Source organism: Strix uralensis, chromosome 1 (assembly GCF_047716275.1).
Source record: "Strix uralensis isolate ZFMK-TIS-50842 chromosome 1, bStrUra1, whole genome shotgun sequence".
Taxonomy (NCBI): Eukaryota; Metazoa; Chordata; class Aves; order Strigiformes; family Strigidae; genus Strix; species Strix uralensis.
In genome coordinates this window covers 133,708,758-133,729,429 of record NC_133972.1, presented here as the reverse complement: position 1 = coordinate 133,729,429, position 20,672 = coordinate 133,708,758, and the positions used below count along the sequence as shown (strand labels likewise).

Below are 20,672 nucleotides of genomic sequence, written 5' to 3'. Positions count from 1 at the left end.
ACCCCTGTACCCTTCAGGACCGTCTCCCAAGGGATCCTGTCAAGCTGGTGCCTAAACAAGACAAAGTCAGCCCTTTGGAAGTCCAGGATGTCAGTTCTGCTGCCCCCTCTCCTGGCCTCTCTAAGAATAGAGAACTCTATTATTTCATGATCGCTGTGCCCTAGTCGGCCTCCAACCGCCACATCATCCACCAGCCCTTCTCTGTTCACAAGGAGGAGATCTAGCAGGGCACCTTCTCTGGTTGGTTCTCTCACCAGCTGTGTTAGGAAGTTGTCCCCCACACATTCCAGGAATCTTCGGGACTGGTCACGCTCTGCTGTGTTGTATTTCCAGCAGATGTCTGGGAAGTTAAAGTCTCCCACAAGAACAAGGGCAAGCGATCGTGAGATTTCACCCATGTGCCTGTAGAATATTTCATCCACCTCTCTGTCCTGGGTGGGTAGCCTATAGTGGACTCCTACTACAACATCTGCCCTGTTGGCCTTCCCCCTGATTCTAACACAAAGACATTCCACCCTGTCTTCACTGCACTTGTATTCAAGGCAATCATAACAGTCCCTAACATACAGTGCTACCCCACCGTCTCTCCTACCTTGTCTATCCCTTCTAAAGAGCTTGTAGCCATCAAGTGGTGCACTCCAGTCATGGGAGACATCCCACCATGTTTCTGTGATAGCCACAACATCATAATTTTCCTGTATCATCACGGCTTCAAGCTCCTCCTGTTTGTTACCCATGCTGTGTGCATTGGTATACATTGGTATTCTGTCCAACTTGTATCCACAATAATGATAATTTTTTTGAAGGTCTCTTATTTTGTTATTATTATTATTATTGGCATGAAAATATGCACTAGGTTTTCAGTTAAGTTCTCTTTCTCTCCTCCTTGAAATGTTTCTGAGAACCTCCTCATTCTTGAGGCACTGCCACAGTGAAGACAACATGCTATTTTGTTCTGTAATGTACTGTATAGTTACTTGCTTATGCCTTTCAATTTGTCTTGGAGGAAGGTTTTGTTATTCGTTTGGCACAATTCACACATTGTTTGGAACAATGCACACTAATGCCATGACATTCAGACTAAACAAATGGCAATAATTTTCAACCTCACTAGTTATTTGGATATATCCAATTATTTGCATGGACAAATGTGTCTGCGTGTATGTGTAATAGTGACTAATAATCCCTATCCTGTTATTGACCCATCATATACACTCTGATTGAAGTCAATAGGAAATGTTCGTGCAGAATAATTGTGAAATCAGACTAAGCATATCATTAAAAGATAACTTGTAAAAATTAGAAATTTAAATACAGAAACACATGCACAAGTTATATTTCCTGAAATATTTGTGCTGTTGATAGGGAGAGGAATGCTGGTTCCAAGTTCTTCATTTTGAAAACTCTCATGCTTGCCCGTTTTCCTCAGTTTTGTGCTTCTGTCTGTTGCTGCTTAGTGCCTTGAATCATATAAAAATAATTTTCATATCATATTCTAAGCAATACTGTTCTTCCTAAGAACATAGTTTATGTCACAATGCATTTGTATCCCAGATAAACTTTCCCCCAAATATTCTTTTGGAGACATCTACATGGTTGCTGTTAATGTTTATTTACTCAGCAATAATCTTTACAAATCCTTAACAAGCTAAATGTTACCAGTGTGTAATTTCTCATTTGTTAGTTAATCATCCTGATAAAATGCCTAGCCCAGAGAAGCTCCAGTAAATCAGTTATTAGCCACAGTAAATACTGGCTTAGAAAGAAATATCCTGATAATAAATGGAAAATAACACCAAGCTGATAAACTGTAAACAACAAAATTATTTTTATTTTATAAAAAGGGAAAGGAAAAAAAGGAGCAGCCTCATGGATCTGTGATGCCTGTGTGTTGCATTCAGTGATTCTCCTGGTATAGGTTTCAAGAGAGAAGAGCCTGCAAGGGGGAAGCTAAACCAGCCTCACAAAATCATTTTAGACTGGTGGGCTACTACCATCCCTATGTTGGTGGATTACAAGCTACACATTCATATGAAATGTTTTGGTTTCACTCAATCCACATCTTCACCAACCCTGTTTCTCTTCAAAGACAAAAAACTATTGAAGAGTTTGCTGCTGCCAGTGCTGGAGGAATTTGATAAGCCTTACTTAGAAAAGTGAAAATTCAAGAGACAGAGGATAACAGGCCTTAAATGACAATGACATAATATTTTGAACAAAGGAAACAGATTACTCAGGTAAGAGACAAATGACTGAAAGTAGGGAAGAATAGGAGTTGTGAAAATGTTCTGATGATACAGTCAGGAACGGGGCACATGCGCTAAAGAATTGCAGCCCTGTTTAGATAGGTCATTAGTGGCCTTACCATAATGAGCCAGTCCTGCAAAATGCAGAGGAGGAATCAAAGTCATGTATACGCAAAAGGTCCTTTTTTGCCTCTTTAAGCAGATAACAATAATTTCCTGATATTTTACAGAAAAAGGAACAGAAAATATTCGTGTAAATGCTACTCCATCTACTTTTGTAAAATGCAGTTACCAAGGCTTTTCAGCATGAGCCAATATAAATGAAGTCTACCCACCCAAAAATTCCCTGGGATGCATGAACTGATGAGAGAACCACATTAAAATACTGGACTTATTATTATACGTTTGCATGAGAAGGTGATGTTATACATTTCTTAAACTGCAAGGGTTTGAAAAAATGAATTAAGTATAGGTTTAAGTCATAAACTAACTTTCTATGTACTTCTTTCATTCACAATATTAACTTTGCTGGAATACATAAATGTATCTAGAAGGAAAGAGGATATGTTTAGTAGTTAAATCAAATAAAAAGTATCTGAAAAATATAGGGATGCATCTGGAACAGAGCAGCTTTTCGTTAATCTCTCCCACAAACACAAACATATGATACAGTATGCATAAATTTTCATGAGGACAAATTTAAATTTGCATGTTATTTACTCAGCATAACCACTCCTTTGGAAACATTAGGATTTCTCTTGTATATAAGAACTTACATCATTTTAAAAATGTGTATTATGTACCCAATAGACCATAAGGGCTCTATGCAGAGCAGTTACAGAGATCCAGAACGTAATAATGTCCTGGATAAATCTAGTTTGGAGTGATCTGCATGCATTAGATTATTAAAAAATTATGTACACATGCACATTGGTTGAGTTTTTAAACAGTAGTAGGGGAACCATTTTCTTTATCCTTCCTAGCTACCTCAAAACAACAGAACAGACTTCGTGCTTTCCACCATGTGATTATGGGAGTTCTGCATGTAGTGAGGGAAAAATGTTATTATTTATTTATTTATACTGTAGATTTATGCCCCGGAAATTAAAGAGCATTTTGAGTTATAGAAACAAAAAGTCACTAGCACTACTATCTTTCTTTTGGCCTCTGTTATTCCTCAATAGCTGTAAGTATCAATTTCTGCATATTCAGACAGACAATTGACAATTCACTAAAGACTTGCCAATTCACTAGGTACTGTTTAAAAGTTCCACAAGATGCAGGGCTATCTGTGTCTGACTCACTTGGGGTGAAAAGTTTCTGCAGATGACTGTTTAAGAGAGCTGAATTGATGTATTTCAGCTATTAAATATTCACAATAAACTACTCCCTGAAAATTAAAAGTAGGAATTGCCTGCAAAAGTTTGGTAAATAACATACAGTTAAATGTCAGAAAATTACATGTTTTATCAAAAAAGAAGAATGAAATTAGAGAGAAAAAGAAAACCAAATAAGTCCAAATAGACCATCAAGATTAATTTTCTCAATTCTGATTAAAGTCACCAAAAAAGATACCAAAAAAGCTCATCAATAACTGTAACCAATGCATGTTATCTTAAATACAGAAAATTACTACATGCATTGTATTCCCACAAATTGATGTCTCCCAGTGGGTTCTCATATGATGAATTCATATGATGAGTTCATGTTGGCTTTGGTGGGATTTTTTTAAGACCTCATGTTCTTAAGGCATAAGGTTCAAACAAACTTTTTCATTAATATTTTGTCAGCTGTTATCCCAAAAAGGTGCTTACTTACCACTCCAAAATGCCAAGGATGGCAATACAGTGATGTGAGAGCAATTTACTTCTTTCACAGTAAGAAAGAACGATTCAGAGCATCTTTATTAAAACACAGCTATGTGAGCTATGAGTACCTTGTTCAGTAATCTCTGTCACAGCACATACAGGTCTACATTCAGAAAATGAATAATGATTTATGTCCAGTGGTGGAAAGATCTTCTCAGCAAATCAGAACAGACCCCATTGTGCCTCTTAAAAAAACCTGCAACCAAACCACAAAAAATCAGGAAAACATCAGAAACAGTATTTTGGCAGCATAGCCAGAGAAATGTGAGATTGGCCCTTAAGGGAATTCTTATTCTCAAGTGGATGTAAATGTATTCATCAATGCAAAGAAATTCATAGTGTGTTATATACACAATACATTAATAAATAGCCATGCATTAAAAAATAATGAGATTTTCGATGAAACAACATCCTGTGGTGTTTAGGGTCATAAAAAAAGACAGTAAAGGAAGGTGGGGGGGAAGATTATGTGGAAAATCTGATTAAAATACTGAGAACCAATCCTATATGTAAGATACAATAAATATTTCATTGGCTAACTGTAAACAAAAGAACAAGTGCAGTAAAATGTAATTAAAAATGTAAAAGTGTGGGGAGTGATTTATTTTACCACAGTGATATTAATATTAGAAATGGTATGTAAATAGATATCAGGGTTCTGCTGCAGAAACAGTGGAAAATGGCTGTTCATTTTCTATAATGAGCTTTCATCTTTCTGACTTTCACTTTAAGTATTTCCAATGATTTATAAATAATGATGATCTTAGGTATTGGAAAGCTCTAGCAAAGCTTCAAATATCTTAACAGATATTACTTACATTTTTTATAATTTTTTTAAGCCTGGTCAATAGGTTTAACACAGAGTATCTTGGCAGAAATATAGATTGTTTCACACTTCTGGCTTGTCATGTAAAGAGCATGAGACTTCCTTGTGGCTTGTGAGCCACAGGCCATGATATGAGAAGACAGAGAGGTGTCCTGACTCAGCAGCAGCTGGCACTCCACAGGCACAACTCTCAACGTGCGAAGCATGCTGCTACCACATGCAAGGCTTTTCTACTTTCATTTCATCATACTTAGGTCTATTGAACAACTTCCTAGTGAAGAATACTCTCCATGTAGCCTTTACCTTTGAAACATGTGGTACTACTAGTGAGAACGAGCTCTGGTTTTGCATCTGGGCTGGTTTTGTTTCTGCTGCAAAGTACCCCAGGCCTTTCCTGACAATTAATGACAAGCTGGCTTAATGAGTTAGAGAATATCATAAGAAATTGTGGCTCATGGTAAAATAATTGTATTTCTGCCAGCCCAAGTGTCAGGATGTAAGTTCGAATTGTCCACAGCTTTGGGATTACGTAAAGCCACAGAAATTCAGCACTTGACCCCTGCTTCTTGAGATGGTGCAACACAGATCCAGAAGATGGGACATGATGGCAACCAACAAGTGTTATCTGTTTGTTTGGACATTATAGTTATAGAAATACTGGAAAGGATTTGTAATTACTATGACTGTGCACATTAGATTTAACATTACATTTAAAAACATCACAAATAAAGCCTTAAGTATAGAAATACAATTTCAGTATAACCACCACTGCTGATAACACAGGCAATTTAATAGATCAAATTCCTTCTTCTTCCAACAACTTCTTATCCTTTCAGTTCCAACTCATTTTCAAACACCCAAGGGAAAAAAAAAAAGACTACACAGCATGACCTGGAAGGCTACAAATCTAGGCTATTTTAGAACAAAGTAAGGTGAGAAGAACTGTACATTTTCTATGAAAATGTAGTTTCATTGAAATCAAAGTGCTGGGAGGGAAAAATGTCAGTGGGAAGCTGCTGAACTAAATAATTTAAGATTTCTCAATTCATTATGTAATTTTTTGACATTACTGAACTAAAGTAATTCAACATGACAAATATGCATTCTGTTGATTCCTAAGTGAATTGTTCTAAATTTTGTATTCCATAAGAGGGAATATACTAACTTTTCTTCCAAATCATCTTATTTTGCTGTTCTAAATCTCTTCTTCCAGCTACTCCTTTCTTTTTTCAAAACACTAGAGAAATTTCTGCTCTACCTTCTTTCTCGATACCATGTACAAGTTAGTTGTATATTGCTGTTACCTCCTCAATCCCAAGATAAGCAGAGCCAACCATGATGATATAATTGTCCTAGCTGTTGTTAGGAAGGAATACAGAGTTTGACCCTCACACTTCAACACATTTACTAGAACTGCCTGGAACTCAAATGCAGAGACTTTTCAAGTTTAATAAGGCTGTACATGAGGTCATTGCGTCACCCTAACAGGTCACATAATGGGACCAGGGTTCTGACAGTCCTAATAAAGGTGTATCCTGTTCCAGTTGGGTAAGAAAAGACTGACATTTGAAACTCTTCATAAAACTCTTATTACTAGAAGCCACTTTGACATTTTCTCTAAAGAACTGGGAACAGCTTATTGGTTTAAATAACTTTACAGGCTTCATAGCAGAAGTTAGTAGAGAAGCAAATTTCTATTAAAGAGATCTTTTTGGTGGTTTTGGTACTTTTAGTATGAAATATAATAGTTGCTCTGAAGTTTTAAAAATCAAGAAAAAAGAGCAAGAGCAGGAGAGGAAGGAAGGAAGGAAGGAAGGAAGGAAGGAAGGAAGGAAGGAAGGAAGGAAGGAAGGAAGGAAGGAAGGAAGGAAGGAAGGAAGGAAGGAAGGAAGGAAGGAAGGAAGGAAGGAAGGAAGGAAGGAAGGAAGGAAGGAAGGAAGGAAGGAAGGAAGGAAGGAAAGTGGAGGGGCAAAAAGAAAAATGTAGTAACATTTAAGACACAGGGATTACATTTCTTTTTGTTGGGCAAAGAAAGAAAATAAGTTTGTGCAAGCAATTTCCGATGACATTTTCTTCAAAATAAATAGTAGCAGACAAGTATTTATCCATGCTTATGATGCTGCTGAAGTCAATAGAGGGTATGTTTGTGAGCACTAGCATGAGATAATATGCATAAATGATCTAGACAGTTTCAAAAACATGATGTGCAAAATCTGATACTACAAAATGTTTATCGGTACATGTTTCACTGCTGGAAGCAGAAGACACCAGAATATTTTTCAGGAACAAAATTTATTTCTTGGAATGAGCACAATGCCCAGTAAAGTTTACTATCTTGTTTCAGTTGTACCACCTAAGGTAGTAACCACCAAATGATTGCTAAAATGAAAAACTCACTGAAATCACTTTCTTCCATGTGTGTTTTAATATTATAGCGCTTTATCACTTTCCAGGAGGTGCATTCCAGGGCACTGAGCTCAGTACTGTCTGTGGGGGTCACTCTCCCTCTTGTTCTCTTGCCATGACAAAATAATGTGTTCAGTGTGGTATTTTGGTTTGGTAAGATTCTTGTTCTTACTGTTTTGCTTTCAATATGTATTTACTGCCATACGTTTATATTAGAAAAAGTAAAATCTAACACAAGTTCCTGGCACTTATTGAGACAGATGACAAAACTCAGCCTTGTGGACTGCAAACCCAATGTCCAGGGTCAGCTCCCAGGACAGTTCTAAGGTGTCAGCCATTGTATTCCTCCCAGGCTCTGGGTCACTTTTTTCAGATTTGTAAGGCTGAGGCAATTGAGTATCTATGAAGAAAAAGCCACAATCTCAAATGTAACTGAAATAATTTTTCTTAAAAGTTAGAAGCAATGAATGTTTGGTTTCCAGGATTTAGACTTAACAGTATTAAGGAGAGATGTTCAAAATCACAAAAGATAACATTTGTAAACATGAGTATTTCACTCCTCTGCATTTTTTTGTGATATCCTCCTACAAAACCACATTTCAAGAACTGCAAAAGATTTAGCTAATGTTTACCCAAATCCTACCTACATGCAGAAAAGAGAATGTTATTCTAGATATCTAGATCAACATGTAGGCCAGCTGAGGGAACACTTTGTATGAAGAAAGCTTATGATTAGTTATCCCAATGTAACTGCAAACATAAATGTAGAGTAGTTAAAATAGTAAATTTACAATTGCATTTTGAGTTTCTTATTACATCGTCTCACTCCCACCACTACCAAGGCAAATCTGTTGGATGTCACCAATGATACTATGTTGTTGTGCTAATATGAAAAGAATCAGTTAGTACGTTAAGACTGTATTACATAACAAAAATCTTCCTAGAGCAGAAAGTCAGCATTAAAAATGCTATAGTGTAAGCCAGATGATTTGATATCATATTTCAGAAAAAGCATTTCAGGGGAAAAAAAAAAAAAAAAAGAAAGAAAGGTCATTCATGATATATTTACATTACATTAGGCAGGAAAAACAAATAGATAACCTCTTTGCTAAAGAAAATAATTCCTTCAAAGTATAATTCATTCAGTTTCTACTTATTGGATGGGTGTTTTGATTTGGTACATGGTATTGCAAGGTATTTCAGACTTTTTCCCACTCATGTTGTGGTGCATATTGCATTGTGTATATATGGTCCATTTTACAGTATCTTCTGAATAGAATTTGTGCTACTGTTTGGTTTCTTAAGAGATTTTGTATATTTGCAGTATTTAAAAAAAAAATCAAACTTTCCCATTTGTAGAGATTAATATGGCAAAAAGAAATGGATAACTATACATTAAAGAATAAATACAATTATAAAGAACAGAAACATTGAATGTTTGATCATTCACATATTCCTGGAATGAGTCTTTTTATGCCTGAAATGCTTATGCATGTGTATAACTTTGTCCTCGCAGAGTCTGAACTCAGAAGGTTTACTTGCAAGGTTGCAGTAATATGCAGCACTAAGTATTTACAGCATCAGAGCTTAGTGGTAAGTGGCTGAATTGCTACTTATGTCATTTTATTGTCTTTAAAGAGTGCTTATAGTTCACTGTTCCAGAAACTTACGTTTTTTTTCAAAGCAGACATAGTTTCCTTCCCTGAGAACTCATCAAACAAGGCATTCCTTGGTTACCACCCTCCATCAGGATGGAAAAAAAGGCAAATTCTGAAGTTACTCCAGTCTGACAGAGCCTTCAGACAGTTCCATTTCTTTAAAGGGAGAAGAGGTGAAGTAAATAATTATTTCTGTACTTGAGTCCTTTGTAAATCAAACATCATATATGGACACATTTTATCATTTGTAGCACATTGTCCCGGTTTCAGCTGGGATAGAATTGATTTTCTTCCTAGTAGCTGGTACAGTGCTGTGTTTTGGATTTAGTCTGAGAATAATGTTGATAACACACTGATGTTTTAGTTGTTGCTAAGTAGAGCTTATCCTAAGTTAAGGATTTAAGACCCAAGACAGTGGCCAAGCTACCCAACCACCTTGAACTGAATTCAACAGGCAAAATTTGAGCAAAGAAGATAAATCGGGGGGAATAGAGCTCAAAACTGTTAAATCTGGACCAGAATCATGGATGTAGAGCAAGACTTGGAAATTGAAAGACATGGAAATGAAGTTTGTTTGGATAGAAATACTTTTGGTTTCAAAGTCGACCTATCCCTGAAGGGAGAGATTTTAAAAAATGTCACAAAAGCATGGATATTGGGAGCACAGAGAACAAGACATTCATGAAGCTGGCAGTATTACAAAAAAAAATGAGAATCATGTAGAAACAATATTTGGATAGCTTTGCTGGACAAGTTCTGCCCTGAAACATAGTATGAAAGAATCATCTCTGAGCTTATTCTATTAAAGGCAGACAATTTAAAGAGGTGCCTGAGGCTCATGATAATTTTTAGTATTAACATTATAATCATAATTGATCTAATATCCTCATATCCTGATATGTTTTTAGCTCTGCAACCTTTGCCTCAGTAGGCTGAAAATGTGAAAAGTCCCATACTTGCAGCAAAATACTGAAATAAATTTCACTACCTTTGCCCTTTATTGCGCTCTGCCATTTGATTATCTGGCATTCTTTGACTCCCCTGTGCAGGTCCAACAACTTTGGGGAAGGAGAAAGAATGCCTACCAGAATGCCTCATCAGTGACAATACTGAGTCTACAAAAGGTTAAAGAAGAACAGCATTCAACTGCCTTCCATGGGCAAGGGTAGCTATTCAAACTTTCATGTTTTGTTCTTGTGATAGAGTCTGAAAGGAGAACAAAAATGCAACAACATGACTCCATTCTCATGACAGCAGCTGTAGCAAGAATCAGAAATGATACAAACAACCCATTCTAGAGTTGTAATTTTTAGACTGTAATCACTTCACCCTTTTTGGATTCTGTAATCGAGAGCTGTATGGCCTGTTCTCTTAGAAAGAAATCATGCCCTATCCTTAAAACAAAACAATAACAGTTAAGTCTGTTCTCTCAGGATATGTGGTTTCATCACATCTGGTGTATAAAAGGTGACTGTCTTCTAAGAGCAAGAGGTACAATGCAGGTCTTTCAATTTACATTCTTCTTGGCCTACCCTGCAAATAGCTAAAATAACAGTAGTTGTCCAAAAAAGAAATGAACAAAATTTACAATTCACATTGTCAGTTGCTATTACTTATGGAATCAGTATTGTTATGGAGAAGACTAGTAATTGCTAATATTTCAAGTGCTGATATCCAGTAGAGTGTATATAATAAAATAATACTTTTAATGGCAAAAGAAAATATTTAAAATTTAAAAAAATTTCAATGCTCAGTTAAACCACTGAGCTTCTTCTGTGCCTTTGAAATCTCTTAAGGTAGACCTTTGGTCTTTATGCTAAAGATTCACCCATCTTTACCTCTGGACAGTACATGTCTCTTACTATTATATTGATCTCCAGTAATGGTATCCATACACTCCCAGTAGTGCATTAAGCAATGTGCCTAACACTTGTGAAAGTGAATTAATCTCTCTTGTCTCTCTCTTGTATTATTCTGTGTAACAGAGTGTTTTATAGAGGGGTTTTAGAGACATGCTTTAGCGAGAGACAGTGACTTTATTAGTCTGTTGTTAGTAATACTCTTAAATTTTGAAAGCAAAACAGAGAATTTAACTTAATCTCCATATTCAAAAAATCATAAATCCATTGCCTAACATCCAGTCTAATGTATAAAATGTTACCAAATCAGGCTTATTCTCTATTATAAACACAGTGATGCCTGCATGTTCTTTGTGTGGCATAACCGATTGTGCAATGGACAGCTAGACCAATAGGCAACTTAGTTATAGATAGGGTATACTACCATAGGGAGCAGCACTTAAGAGGCAAGGAAAAGAACACTTCCAAGGCTTCCTGAACATCCATTAGGGTGGCATGACAAAGAAAGAAGAAAAACAAAACAAAACAAAACAAAACAAATCCCAGAACTGAAATGGAACTGAGCAATGTCTAGATTAGATAAATTAGGGCAATATTTATCAGATCTGGTTGGATAACAGTAATAAGATGCAGCCTTGAGAAAAGAACTCTTAAAGTTGCAGTAAACAAAAGGACTGTAAATGAAGGAACATATGGCCTGAAGTTATTTTCTCAGTATTATTTACAAATCATTAATTGTCTTAATAGACCTATATTTTTGTCCATATAGGAATTCAAGCAGGCAAATACAATTACATATTTTCTCATATTAGTAGAAAATGAAGAAAGGGAAAACAGTTAGAGATATCAAATCAGCAAACATTTCTGAGATTAATATTATGCAGAGGAGCCTGGTTCATTTGCCTGTAAGACATAAGAGCAGATACACTGAGGGACACTGACCTCTTTGACAGTATATAGCATGCTTTTTTGAGACCTGCTGATGACAAACAAAATCTATCTGTGAACCCTTTACTACAGAATTTACTACCCTTCCTACTTCAGTACTGTTGGGGAAAAACTTTTCTTTGATTGACAATACTTATTTCACTCTGGTATATCTGAACCCAGTCTTACTTCATGGCTTTCTGTAGAGTTCAGTCAAGGAAATAAGTCTGTCCAATAAGATAATTGCACATAGAGTATACCCTGGATAACCTGCATTCAGAAAAGCTATATACTGGATTGTTCTGTTGAAATCTTGAGCTTTAAAATATAGCTCAAGAAATGTGTAGAGTACTTTTGAAGTTATGGTTTCTATTAATTTCTAATATTCAAAATCAAAGTTTTTACAAAAATGAACCTGATTTGGATAGTACTTTTATTCAAAATATGCTGTATTTATGAAAGAAGAAAGAAGCTATAAAAAGGCCTATATTACCTCTGTTCTCACTAATACAACATATTTTCAGAAACCAATGCAATATGTGGAAAGGAAATCATTATGACACAAAATGTCAGCAAATGTACAAAATAAGCAAAGATGTATTGCTAAATTATTCACGGATACACAGACTTTAAGGCCAGAAGGTCAATTGTACCAGTAGCCTGATCTTTCATGTAACACGAGCAATCAAATTTCATACTTAAACCAAAGTGAACTCAAAAGCTTGTGTTTGCTAAAGCATTCCTTTCAGAAAGACACCTAGTTTAGATTTATAAAGACTTCAGAAGTGGAAGAACTTAAAATTTTCCTTGGTAGTTTGTTCCAATCTTCAGTTATCCTTGCTGTTAAAAATGAGTACTGAATTTTTTATTTGAATTTGAGTATGTTTAAGAACTACCAATTGGTTCTTGTTATGCTGGTTCTTTTCTGTCCCAGATTGAAAAGCCTTTAGCACCAGTTATTCTTCCTCATGTAGGTACTTACACACCATAATCAAATCACTTCTTGATCTTCTTTCTGATAATCTAAGCAAGTTGAACTTCATAAATATTATATTGCAACACATTATTTTCAACTCGCAATCATTTTAGAATATCCTCTTGGCAGTTATAGGAACCTTATGTATCACTGCATAAAAAATTCTGAGCTATTTTGCTTCAAATATGAGAAATAGGATTTGGACAATTCAGTATCTTGACTTAGGACAATTTCAACTATGCAATCTAAAATAGGATAAGAAGGTATGTTGAATACATTGACCCAAAATTACATACCTATTCTGAAAAATATTCTGCATGTATGTTATTACAATGTTAAATTTCACAAGTCAAACAGGTAAGTCAGAAAATTAAATTACAACCAGACCTTTAAAGAGAATAAAACTCAAAGTGTGACAAAGGAAGAGACAACAGCTGACTGCACAAGTTAACAGCTAACCAATAAATGCTAGCTGTTTCATGGTATCTAATACCATTATGAATTTTAAGACAAGACAATTATGTCCAAAAAGATCTAATTCAGGATCATTTCCATATAGTCTGTTCCAGGACTAGTGAAGCAGGCATTCTGTTGCATATTCTCATCAAACAGATTTTTTTGTGACCTGTTGGGAACAAATGGTTGTCAGGGAAGTACAGTACTTCAAGTTGCTAAGCTAACCTCCAAGACTGATACTTGATTAATAAAAGTATTGTCCTCACTTGTTGATGGCTACTGTTCTTCCTTACTGAGTCTCACAGAAGTCAGCCAGAGGAAAAGAGGCCTCCGAAGGCAGGGGACTACAGCTGTCAAGTAGGAAAGCACAACAAAACTGTCTCCTTTTCTTTTCTCTGTTATTATTTTTCACCTTAAGAGTTTCCTCTTCATTAATGATAATGATTGGAAATTTTCCCATCAATCATGGGGATGCCAGAGTAAAGTGCCTCTCACTGCCTATTCAGCTAAAAGAACACTAACTAAAAAAGTTTTGCTGATGATGTAGTTCTGATTCGAGAAGAATCACAATGGATCAGGAAAGATGTTAATTTTAAAAGCAGAAGGAGGTGTGCCAATAAACTTGTGAATCCTCTAAATAATAGAGTACTGAATTTACGCTTGCAATTCCATTACAGATGTGTAAGAGTTTTGAACAAGGAAAATTTCCAAACAAAGTGGAGGAGAAAAACTACAAATTAATTGTCCACCATCCATTCACTAGAAGCAAATTGTTTCAATGCACAAATGCAAGCCATGTCTTTCAGTGGTTAATCTACATTCTTGCTTTTTTGCTCCTGTTTTCTCTCAGAGGATTACTGAACAACACGCATTCTTGATACTGAGCTTATAACAGTCTAAGAACTGGATGATTTTCCCAGTGTGTAGGAACATGGGACTGGGATGAAGAAAGATGAGGATCACTCAGTCATATACCCAGAAATTATACCCAGCCATAACATTTTGTCTTAAAATGTAGTTGTTTGCCCCAAAAACTTATTCCTCTCATAGACTTTCACTTGATTTTGAACCTACACTCATTCTTGAGTAATTTTGTGTTTATTTTTTTCCTGAACCATCCCTTATTGAAAAACTTCCCATATTGAAAAAAAAGTCAAATTATTGTGTTAACACCTTTGTGTGTCTCTGAACAATGGCTGTTGGATTTCTCTTTTGGATTGTTTTAATAGAAATTTGCTAATAAGATTCTGGAATTTTAATTTCTGCTCCACAGTTCTAACTGGGCAGTAATACACAAAGAAAAAGAGAGAGCTTTTATTAAAATGTTTTAACCATTGCTTCATCAATTTTACAAGCACTGTGTTAAAGTTGTTGATGTGATTGTAGCAGAGTTAAAGATCCCCTAGCTTCTACAACACCCATTTTCCAGAAACTCTCATGCTATATATTATTTTTCTTATTCCACTAAATGTGCTGTTGCACTGTTTTTTACCTTTATCTGAATAGCCTGTATATATAATGTAGCATGTCAGTAATTTATAGTGATATAGGATACCTTGGCTCTGGCACAACCTATATATTACAATGTTTAAAATTAATCCAGTAGATATTTCTATATGCTTTGGATATATATCTACTTCTACACATCTAAGGCATCTGAGTTTCCCTTCCTCTGTCAGGAGATGAAACATAACCACAAAATTCTGCTCTGACTTACATGTATGAAAATCCATTATTTTCAATGAACATGTGTATGTCAGAGGAGTACTCAACCTAATAGGCTACATTGTACTTCCTGACATTTTCCAAATTTTTTAAAAATTAACAAAGTCAATAAAAGCCAGAGTTAACAAAATGGATTTGGGAGATAAACCCCATTCCTTCACCATAAACAATAAACATTTTAACAATGTTCATTAACTTCAAGAGGAAAGTATCCTATGCTACACATCCTATCCTAAAGGAAGAAAAAAGTAATAATGAAAAAGACTGCTATGCATGACAAATTAAGGCAGCTATTGCAACAGCACTGGTAAGAGGTGCTTTCCTCCTCTCTCACTAAGCACAATCAACAGCAGGGGTTTCTGGATAATCTCTTGGTTTTAGAAAAACAGATTCTTAGTCCATTAATCTACTGTCATCATTATTGGCAGAAAATTATTTCAGTCTCTACTCAAGAGGGGGAGGGAGCGATTATCAAGAAAATAGCCCTGCATATAAGTCTTTTTATTCTTTTTCTTAAACTAATGATATTATGACATTTAAAGTAAACAATTTGCACGCCTTTTAGCTGAAAAGTAACATTTCATGAGTGATATTGATACTTTAGGTTCTTTGGGACTAGATATTAGATAGTACTTTGATACATGGTGGTATTTACAAAGGGTCCCCCTTCGCATTGAAGTGATGTATTTTGGTGTTATAGAGTTGCAAAGATAATCTATCTGGACAGAAGAGTTCCCCAAACACATATTGAGTGTAATATTCCAGTTCCTCTATTACCTGTTTCACAAATAATGAGTCACTGGAGCACACCCTATGTGGTTGACCCTGAGGAGACTGCAGAACTCAGCAGGGGTAAGTCAGGTCTCATAAGATATCTTTTTAGACCACATAGTGGGGGAAATAGTAAACTGTTCAGAGAGGAGAAATAGAAGTAGAATTGTGCATGGACAACTAGAAACCCTGAAGAGACTCAAAAGTCTGTAACCACCAGGTCTTTTTTCTGGCTAACATTGCAGTATATAACTTGTTACTGGTATAACTTGTAATGAGTATTCTTCACAATAAACATTTCATCCTAAAGTGGCATCCTAGAATCCAAGAAGGTAACTGAACACCAGAAAAAATACAACGGAGGGTTGAAATCAGTCAATGAAGAGCATTTACTATTGTATTTAATGATGTTATCAAAATATTTCAGGACACAGTAGTGCTTTCATCCAGTTAGTCTAGAAGTGAGAACAAAACTTCCAAATATCTATAAGCTTATTAAATTAAATGAGAGTTCCTTATATTTGTATGAAGTATTTGAGGATTTACTGAGCATGTCCACATATTTACTCTTGTATAGAGTATATAGTTTACTTCATGTATCGAGAAATAAGTGGTAGTTGAACACTTTTGTTAGATTCCTCTGAATCTCACAGACCTTAGTATTATTTTTTCTAGAAAGTTATAATAGTCAAGAAAAGGAGAACTATCCAGCAGATTTTTTTAAAATATATTTTCTCACAGAAGAAAGTAAAATTTTCTAAAATTTTCTTAGCGTTAATATCTCCCAAAAAAGAAAAATACAAATCAAACTACAACCTGGAACAGGGTATGTAGAGGATGAACTGCTTTTCTCACCACTGACCTCATATGGCTATGATTTTGACAGGATACTTTCAAAGAATTTCATGGTAAATGTCAGCATTCTTCAACATTAACACCCAAGGCTACCAGTTCATGTAGATTTGACTTCAACCAACAAATAGAGATCTTAGTAGCAAAGCATACATTAGTAATGGCATCAGTACTAAAAGATAAAATTAAAATAGCTATGGAAAAGAATAGCTATAAATTTGTTTAGTAAGGAAAAAAATTGGTTTGCACACACACTTTGCTCTGAAATGAAACTCTGCTGAGGTTGTCTTTCCTGATTCTTTGGCATGTCATTCTGAAAGACATACTTGTAAGAAAAAAAAAAAATATTACAGTCCTAGTAGGCACCAGTAGACTTCTCAAAGCACTAATACTCAGCACTGAAAAACAATCTGTGTTTGGGTATCTCATCAGAAATCACATTGGACTTCATCCTTATGAATAAGTTTTCTTTAAAATGGGAATCATATTGAAAACACTAATTGATACAAAGCATATTTAGCTTGGCTGTGTTCAAAGTAAGTTAGCACTGGAAAAACATGCAGTCAATGCACAAAGGTCTCAATTACAGGAGGGGTTTCTCATAGCTATGTACCCCCCCATCCCCCACCCCCATTTGATATTTTCTGAAAAAGCAAAACCTACTGGATGAGATTTAAGAACCAGAGTCCTTTCCCAAAGCTATGATTCTTTTTTCCCACAGGACTAAGATGGTGCTGCTATTAAAGGTGTTGATGAACATAGTGCTTTCAGGTCATTTATATCACAAATATCAGCAGATGTTCCCCAAAATGACCTGGGGAATAAACCATAGAAAATGCACTTATAGATTTTCTGTACACATAACCACATGAAAACAAAGTTTGTAAAACACGAACTAGCATTCTAAATGTAACTTAATTTTTATTTGAGTGTACATGAGAAACATCCTGGGAGAAATAGACTGTCCATGTGGGGTTTTTTTTCCAAAAAGGTCAAGTGGTCTTTGAATGGAAACAGTGCAGAAACAATTTCAAATTACTTTTGACAGGATTTGGTAGGTATTTTTTTCCCAGTTGATCTAAACAAGGTATGGCACCAGCATAAGGTATGTTTCTCCCAAGCAGCATTCAAGTAGGTTTTCATAGCAGGGCTGTGCAGAACATGAAATGAAACATTAGCAGCGCAAAAGCCTCTGTGAAATCCGCAAACTTTTCTATGATGCATTTGTTCTTCTCACAGAAAATAGCTCATTCACCATTTTTTCTACTTTAGTTGTCTTTCCTACTGTAGGTTCAACTGCTTGCAGCCTCCATTTATGCAAATATCTCTCAAGATGTTTGTCACAGCTTGCTTTTTGTTTGAAATCAATGGTATCGTTATTGCTGCACAAAAAAAAAAAAAAAAAAAAAAGCAACATCACTTTCATGAAATGTCCCCTTTTCATTTTTCTGCTTAACATTTGTAGATGCCACTTTGCTCACATCTGCGGAAGTAATTTTTTCAGCTCAACAGCATTTTCCCACCTTCCCTCATTCAGACACCATTGGCTGGTTTGCCTTCCACAAATGCAAGCTTCCAACAGCTAAATTCCTATGTTACCAGCTGAGAAACCTGCTGATATCATTTGTCATGAGCACATGTCTCATATTCATTTGTATTGAATGCAAATTAAATACATTCTTATACACACTGGCAAGATTGCAGTTTTAATTCAAAAACTCTGCGACTATCAGGGTAAGACTTGTAGCTTTAGCTATAAATATGTCTCTATAAAATACATTGGATTTGGCCTTAACTCCTCAACTAGTGTATTAACAATTATCCAATTTAGTGTATTGATCTCTTTACCCAAACATGTCTTTTAAGTATTCCCGATTTAGACTTCCAATGTCAATTTCTTTTATTGACACAATTTTTTAAAATTCCAAATACAAGGGAAAGAAAATCAAGCAGTATCAGCAATGTTATACTTAATATTAGTTAATAACCTTGACTTCATAAATTACAACCTCCCAACCTTCCTGAACCTCATCCAGTATCAGAACTGCTTTAGGAGGTGGTTTTACAGCCCTTTTGTACATCTCACTATGAAGAAGTGACCAACAGTCACTTCATCTCCTGTTCTAAAGTACAGCAGCCCTGCATTCCTCCTTAACTGCTCCAACTATTCACTCACCCAATAAATTACCTTACCAAGCTGGCGTCTCAGAGTGAGCTTCCAGTGACTTTATATAGAGGTAACCTGTCTAATCAGTTTCACTTTGTCTATGAAAGCTCGTTTTAGAAAGAATCTGAATGGGAACCTCAGCAGTGTTTATTTAGGCTTTTTATACTGAGAGGTATGAATATTGTACTTTTTTATTTTTTGGACTGAAAAGATAAGTGTTAATGTTCATGAAAAGAGGAAGCCACTATCATGTAGGACAGTACCTCTACTTCCATTTTAGTAAAAATGAAGAAATGTAAACCCAGTATTGGTGTGCATCAGATTTGTTTATTTTTTAGTATGACAGAAAGCCCAATTTGATTTTACAGGGATCAAAAGATGGTGTAAGAAAAAATTAACAATTCTGTTTCCCCTCTTTGTGAAGACATTTAAACCACAAGTCTTCAAACATACCCAGATACTTCTGAAAAGTTTTGTGGAAAATCAGCTTGATGCACATTCACTTCATGGCATCATCTGGTATAGTCTAGCTCAAAATGTTTCTTTCTAAATATTTAGTGGGACACCTGATGTGGAAATCTTAACACAAAGCAGACCGTGTACACTTTTCAATGTCACACATAGCAGGACTAAGAATTACTATTGTTCCTCTAAAAAGAAAAGAATAGTGAGACCTCATTGTATATCTTCACAGTTGCATACAGCTTTGCAGTGCTTTGCTTCAATTTCATTGGGTAAGAGGGTTGAGTCATTTTTATTTCTTGAGGCTTTTCTTCTTCATATGTAGGCTAGAATTTACTGCTGTACATCCACCAAAATGTTTCTCATTAGACATGTTAGACTACTACTTCTAAAGTGAAAGTTTTTGTAATTTTCTTTGAAAAACTGAGTCTAAGTCTTCTGCATAGGTCATCATTTGTGTTAGTCACACTTGCTAAAACTCAGTATCATAGAATCACTTCTTTATCTTTCTTCCCGAGAGTTCTTTATTGGCAAGTCACAACAAACTGTAAAATTTGCTACATTTACCATGAACAGCTTGTGAAACATGTCAACTTTCTCTATAATTTTCACAGGGCTTTAATTATGAATCAATGTGATGTTATGAATAGGGGTATTCATAGCTAATGCTTTCAACATGCAGTAAGCAATATTTCTATTACTTAAACATTGCTCATATCCACAGGCACTTCATTCTGGATTACTTCTTTTGTGAATACCCAGGCATATGCATTTTACTCAATCTAATGGTCAAGTTAAAAAGGAAATGATGCATTTTCCATGGAATTTTACATTGCAAATAAGGATGAATTTTCCAACTAGAGAGTTGCAATTCTCTTGGGACTGTTTGTGACTGACACTATATTTTATCTGCACATTGAAACAACATACTTATCAAATGGAAAAGAAGAAGAAAAATTACAAGAGATTTGATCTTCTTTACAGCTTCTAATAGTAAAATACACTGTATGATTAATGAACCTGTCAACTGTAATGGGAAGAATATGTAACAAGTAACTGTGCATTACTTGTTTGCGATTTTTATCTTTTATAAATGCAACCATGTGTAGGATGATAAGATTAACTCTTTGTGCTTTTAAGTGAACATTATATGCAAGAATAATACAGACTTTGCTGTTTCTTGTCTTTCTGTCAGTTCTCAGTCTTAAGAATTGGAATTTTCCCTAATTCCAAAATAACTATATTATTATTTCATATGGCATATCTACACATCTACTGCTGGATAAATTATTCAGAGGGATGAAAGACAAAAAAGCCCACATAGCTCACCCGTCTCTTTTCATTTAGCTCCTTATGCTTTGTACCCTGCAGCTTTTCTGTGTCAAACAAAAGAGTTTTTATCATTTCTTCAAGATTTGTATAGGGCCTACGAGAGGAGAGCCCTGGGTGCACATTAGAACCAGCCTGGCCTCA

The 20,672-nt window shown here is 35.4% G+C and overlaps 1 long non-coding RNA gene across 1 annotated transcript in view; it reads right to left on the bottom strand.

The window, feature by feature from the left end:
• Positions 1 to 17,812: 17,812 nt before the first annotated feature.
• The window catches only part of LOC141948856 (uncharacterized), a 54,854-nt gene continuing 51,994 nt past the window's right edge, over positions 17,813 to 20,672 (bottom strand). The window contains exon 3 of the long non-coding RNA XR_012630567.1: positions 17,813 to 17,952. This is a non-coding gene — a long non-coding RNA (uncharacterized LOC141948856). The remainder of the gene's footprint in view (positions 17,953 to 20,672) is intronic.